The sequence below is a fragment of the Saccopteryx bilineata genome, chromosome X (assembly GCF_036850765.1).
Source record: "Saccopteryx bilineata isolate mSacBil1 chromosome X, mSacBil1_pri_phased_curated, whole genome shotgun sequence".
NCBI classification, from domain to species: domain Eukaryota; kingdom Metazoa; phylum Chordata; class Mammalia; order Chiroptera; family Emballonuridae; genus Saccopteryx; species Saccopteryx bilineata.
The window spans coordinates 76,675,717-76,681,372 of NC_089502.1; positions in this window are offsets into that span (position 1 = coordinate 76,675,717).

Consider the following 5,656-nt stretch of genomic DNA (forward strand, 5'->3'; position numbering starts at 1 on the left):
CCTGGGTCCTCCAGGTCCCAGTCTGATGCTCTATCCACTGCGCCACAGCCTGGTTAGGCTAGTCCTGATTCTTACCAGAACCCACCAACTTGCCTTCCTGTCTGTTTTTAAAAAAATGTTTATTGTATTGATTTTAGAGAGAGAAAGAGACAGGAGCGTGGAACTGCTCCTGTATGTGCCCTGACCGGGGATCAAATTGGCAACCTCTGTGCTTCAGGACGATGCTCTAACCAACCGAGCTATCCGACCAGGGCTGGCCTTCCTTTCTAAAGGCCCCCTGCTCTCTATCCTATTTTTCATCCCATTGCTAGGTTTATCTTCCCCCAACAAAGGGCTGATTGAAGACACTATTTACAAAAGTTGTTGATTCAGCAAACATTTATTGAACCTTGAATGTGTGCCAGGCACTGTGCTTGTGTTCTCATTCACCATAATATTCTGTGGATTAAAATTACTCAGGGTTAGCTCAAATATTACCACCTCCAAGAAAAATGTTTTGTCTTCCCAATCAGAATTCATTTGTCCCCTCATTGTGACTCAATAGCTTTTTATTATTTTTATTTGTTATTTGCTAGTTTTATTTTTATTATATTTTATTATAGTTAACTATGTCTATTCTATAAATGGCAGTACCATTGGACTTCTGGTCAAGATGGTGGAGTAGATAAGCATGGTACTCAAATCCTCCCACAACCACGTCAAAATTATAACTAAACTACAGAACAACCATCATTCAGAAGCACCTGAAATCTAGTTGAATGGAAGTTCTGCAGCTAGGGATTTAAAGAACAAGTCACATGGCCCTGGCTGGATGGCTCAGTTGGTTAGAACGTCGTCTCTGTATGCAGAGGTTACAGGTTTGATCCCTAGTCAGGGCACATTTAGAAACAGATCTATGTGTCTGTCTCTTTCTCTCTCCCTTTCCTTCTAAAATCAATAAATCAAATTTAAAAAATAAAGAAAAATCCATGTGGTGGCTAGTGGAAAAGGCAGAGATGGTAAACTGGCTGGTCCCACACCCATGGTGGCAGTTTAAAATTAGCAAAGATATCTCAGCTGCAGAGGTTCTCCCTGAGGAGTGAAGGGTCCCAGCCCCACAGCAGGCCACCCAGCCCAGGGTTCCAGAGATAAGAAGAGAAGTCCCCATAACTTCTGCCTTTAAGAACCAGCAGTCACCTGACCAGGCGGTGGTGCAGTGGATAGAGCATCGGACTGGGATGCAGAGGACCCAGGTTCGAAACCCCGAGCTCACTGGCTTGAGCGCGGGCTCATCTGGTTTGAGCAAGGCTCTCCAGCTTGCGCCCAAGGTTGCCGGCTTGAACAAGGGGTCACTCGGTTTGCTGTAGCCCCCTTGGTCAAGGCACATATGAGAAAGCAATCAATGAACTAGGTGCTGCAAGGAAGAATTGATGCTTCTCATCTCTCTCCTTTCCTGTCTGTCTGTCCCTCTCTGTCTCTGTCTCTCTCTCACACACACACATACACACACACAAGAAAAAAAAAGACACCCCCTCTCCAAAAAACCCCAGCAGGGATTGTGCCTGAGTGAGACGGAGAGATGTGGGAGCTCTTCTAAAGGACCCATGCACAGACTTACTCAGACTCAGTCCTGCTGAGCAGCAGCACCGGGGCAGCAGCTCGAAAGGAACCAGGGATGTACAGGGAAGAACTGAACTGTCTAGCATCAGAGAAATAGCTGGGGGCAGCTTTCTACCTGACAAAAGTGCTGGCAGACGTTGTTCCTTTTCTGAGACCGCCTCCTTCACAGAGCTGACAGACAGGCGCCATATCTGAGTTTCCATTAACCTGGCTCCTGTTCCCCCATCCAGATGATTTCTGAGACCCCCACCTCACACAACTTGCAGGTCCATCCAAGCCATTTCCAGTGGCTTTTCTGTACAATTGGCCTCTCTTCCTCATGCTTCAGACATTCCTAAAATCTCTCAAACAAGCAGCCTCTGGCCTCTGTGTACCCTGTATCCCTTGCTAAGTGGCCCCAGGCCCAGCACTAGCAGCAGATGGCCTTGGTTCATATCTTAGTCTGTCCTGGGAACTTCCAAGTCCAGCACAAGTAGCAGCCATCTGCATATTGCTCTGTAGCTCGTGCTGGGTGACCCCAAGTAGGGCACAGGTGGTGGCTGACCTCACATCTCCTAGAAGGCCCCAGAGCCAGTGCACCTGGTGGGCAGCTTCAGACCATGCCAGATCACCCCCCTACCACCTCCCGAGCAACACACTCCAAGGGCAGACTCGGTGAGCACCAAAGCCCCACTGAAGCAAGCCCTGCTCCATAGGGTCAACTCCTGCACAGCTGCTCCTCCCCTGTAGTCACAGCTGATTGACCTTGGGGTCAGCCCCCCCCAAATGTTGCCAAGAGCAATCAAGGCTCAACTACAACAGGACAGTGCACATAGTCCACACAGGAGTTGTAGCTGGAGCTCTCAGCTTGGGTGATTAGGGAGGCTGTGCCACTGGGCCCTACAGGACAGCTACCACACAAGGCCACTTTATCAAATCTGGGAGATGTAGCAGTTCTGCCTAACGCATAGAAACAAACATAGGGAAGTAGCCAAACTGTGGAGACAAAGAAACATTTCTCAAATGAAAGAACAGGAGGTGCTTTCAGAAAAAGAACTAAATGAAATGGAAGTAAGCAAACTAACAGATACAGAGTTCAAAACAATGGTTATAAGGATGACCAAGAAACTTAGGACATAAAAAGTATAAAAAAGAACTAGTCAGAAACAAAGGATACACTAACTGAAATGATGACTCATTTATAGGGAATCGACAGTAGAGAAGATGATGCCAAGAATCAAATCAGTAATTTGGAATATAAGAAAGCAAAAACCACCTAATCAGAACAGCAAAAATACAATAAATAAATAAATAAATAAAATGAGGATGCTGTAAGGAGCATCTGAGACAACTTCAAGCGTACCAACATTCACATCGTGGGGGTGCTGGAAGGAGAAGAGAGAGAGAGAGAGTAAGAAACTGAAAACCAATTTGAAAAAATAATGACAGAAAACTTCCTTAACCTGGTGAAATATATAGACATCCAAGTCCAGGCAGCACGGAAAGTCCCAAACAAGATGAACGCAAAGAGGCTTCTACCAAGACATATCATCATTAAAATGCAAAAGGTTAGCCTGACCAGTAGTGGTTCAGTGGATTGATCATCAGCTTGGAACGCTGAGGTCCCTACTTTGAAACACCGAGGTCATGGGCTTGAGCATGAGTTTGCCAGCTTTAGTGCGGGGTTCCCTGCTTGAGCATGGGATCATCAACATGACCCCATGGTTGCTGGCTTGAGCCTAATGGTTGCTTCCTTGAAGCCCAAGGTCTCTGACTTGAGCTTAAGGTTGCTGGCTTGAGCGACAGGTCACTGACTCAGTCTGAGCCCCTGGTCAAGGCACGTATGAGAAAGTAATCAATGAACAACTAAGCAACGCAAGTACGAGGTGATGCTTCTCATCTTTCCCTTTTCTCTCTCTCTCTCTCTCTCTTGCTGTCAAATCACTAAAAAAAAAAAAAAGAAATCTTTTATTTAAAATGCAAAAGGTGCCTGACCAGGCAGTGGTGCAGTGGATAGAGCATCAGACTGGGATGCAGAGGACCCAGGTTCAAGTCCCCAAGGTAGCCAGTTTGAGCACGGGCTCATCTGGCTTGAGCATAGCTCACCAGCTTAGACCCAAGGTTGCTGGCTTGAGGAAGGGGTTACTCTGTCTGCTGAAGGCCCATGGTCAAGACACATATGAGAAAGCAATCAATGAACAACTAAGGTGTTGCAATGAAAAACTGATGATTTTCTCTCCATACCTGTCTGTCCCTATTTATCCCTCTCTCTGACTCTCTCTCTGTCTCTGGGGAAAAAAATTGCAAAAGGTTAAAAAAAAGGCACAGTGGATAAAGCATCGACCTGGAACGCTGAGGTCACTAGTTCGAAACCTTGAGCTTGCCTGGTCAAGGCATATATGGGAGTTGATGCTTTCTGCTCCTTCCCCCTTCTTTCTCTCTTTCTTTCTTTCTGTCTCCCTCTCCTCTCTAAAATGAATAGATTAAAAAATCTTAAAGTGCAAAAAGTTAAAGATACAGAGAAAGTTTTAAAAGTAGCCTACAACAGAGCTTTCAGAAGACTGCCCGCTGATTTCTCAACAGAAACTTTCAGGCCAGAAGGGACTGGGAAGAAGTATTCAAAGTGACGAAAGGAAGGACCTACAAGCAAGATTACTGTATGCAGCAAAACCATCATTTAGTACTGAAGGATAGATGAAGGGCTTCCCAGACAAGAAAAAGCTCATCACAACCAAACCAGCATTACATGAAATGTTAAAGGGTCTTCTTTAAGGACAAACAGCAGGAGGAGGAGGGGGAGGAGGAAAAAAAGAAGGAGGAAGAGAAGGAGGGGGAGGAAGATATAAAATATGAATAGTAAAATGACAATAAATATGTATCTATCAACAATTGATTCTAAAGAACAAAATGAGCAGGTGAGCAGAGCAGAAACAGGCTCATGGGTGTGGATAACATTTTGAGGGTTTCCAGATGGGAGGGGGGATGGATGGAAGAGGTGAAGGGAATGGCAGGTGCAGATTGGTTGTTGCAGAATAGTCATGGGGACATGGAGTGCAGCAGAAGGAAGAAAGTCAGTAGTGTTCTAATGCCTGTGTGTGGTGTCAGATGGGCGTGGAACTAGTCGGGATGATCACTTAAATTGTGTAATTTCTGGCTACTGAGTTGTACACCTGTAACTAGTGTAATATTGTATGTCAACTATAACTGAAAATAAAAATAAACAATAAAAATTTTTTAAAAATTCATCAAAATAATATTGGCTCAAAAGTCAAGAAAAAAAAATCCTAGTCTCATCTGTGTTACTCAGTATCTGTATGATATAGGGCAAGTGAACTTCTACTCTTTGAAAGTCAGCCTTCTCATCTACAAAAATGAAGACAGTAATCCCTATCTCATGGGGCTGTGTGCAGAACAGGGGAGATAACGTCTGGAAAGCATCTGACACTTAGTAGCGCCTCTTTGGCAAGAGCAAGTGTTATTAACCTGAAATTCATGGACACTTAAAGATGCATACATGCGCTTCAGGGGTGTAACAGTCTCCTTGGAAAGTAACTTTGTATGTTTCTATGTTCATTTTTCTGGGAGCAGGGCCACAGCTCCATTAGCATCTCAAAAGGGTTGTGAATCTAAAAAAGGTTAACAATCTCAGTGTTAGACCAAAAAGACCTTGAGGGATTAGACTCGGCCTTCCAGGGGTTTAATGAGTGCTTGCTTTGTCAGCACACAGAAATTCTAATCTTCACATCGGTCCTTTGAAGGTGATATCAGTACATCCATTTTTCTGATGCGGAAACGAAGAAAGGAAGACTGGCTTGTAAAACGCAGAGTTCCCAACCAGTTCAAATCCTCTGGAGCGCCCGTCCCAGGCCAAGCACCGAACGAGGCGCCCGGAAGCCAGAGCCAGTCAGAGCTCCGCAGCGCGGCTACCTCCCGCCCCGCCCGGCAGCTTCGCAGCCACGCGCGGTTGAGCGGCTCAGGCTGTGTGAAATCCATCTCCGGCGGAAAGCTCCCAGGCGCGGAGCTCCGCCCCACGCTGGCCCGGCCCCGCCTCGTCGAAGTCGATATTGTCCGAAGGTTC